The sequence below is a fragment of the Pteropus vampyrus genome, unplaced genomic scaffold, assembly GCF_000151845.1.
Source record: "Pteropus vampyrus isolate Shadow unplaced genomic scaffold, Pvam_2.0 Scaffold691, whole genome shotgun sequence".
Lineage (NCBI taxonomy): Eukaryota > Metazoa > Chordata > Mammalia > Chiroptera > Pteropodidae > Pteropus > Pteropus vampyrus.
This window is the reverse complement of record NW_011889472.1, coordinates 46,865-47,188: the sequence shown is the minus strand read 5'-3', so window position 1 is coordinate 47,188 and position 324 is coordinate 46,865.

Here is a 324-nt window from a genome sequence, read left to right as displayed (position 1 = left end):
TGAGACTGTGTGTCCCCCCAGGAGTTATTTTCCACTTACATGACACAGATGTCAGTGTGAACCCGCTGAAATCACTTCCATCACAGCTGCACACTTTCTACCCATAACTCAGAGAACCGGCAGCCCAGCTCCACCTGCAGGTTTGTTTATTATTCCAGTTCATCAGATGGAAAAATCGAGGTGCTCAGGTTCATGGCCCAGCTCTCAGGTTCCCAAGCAGAAGAGCCAATTCTGATGCGCTGAGCTACTGACCTGCATGTGTCACTCATCCACGGGGTCACTATTCACCATGCAAGGGAAGCACGTGGGAGTCCACGACATTGT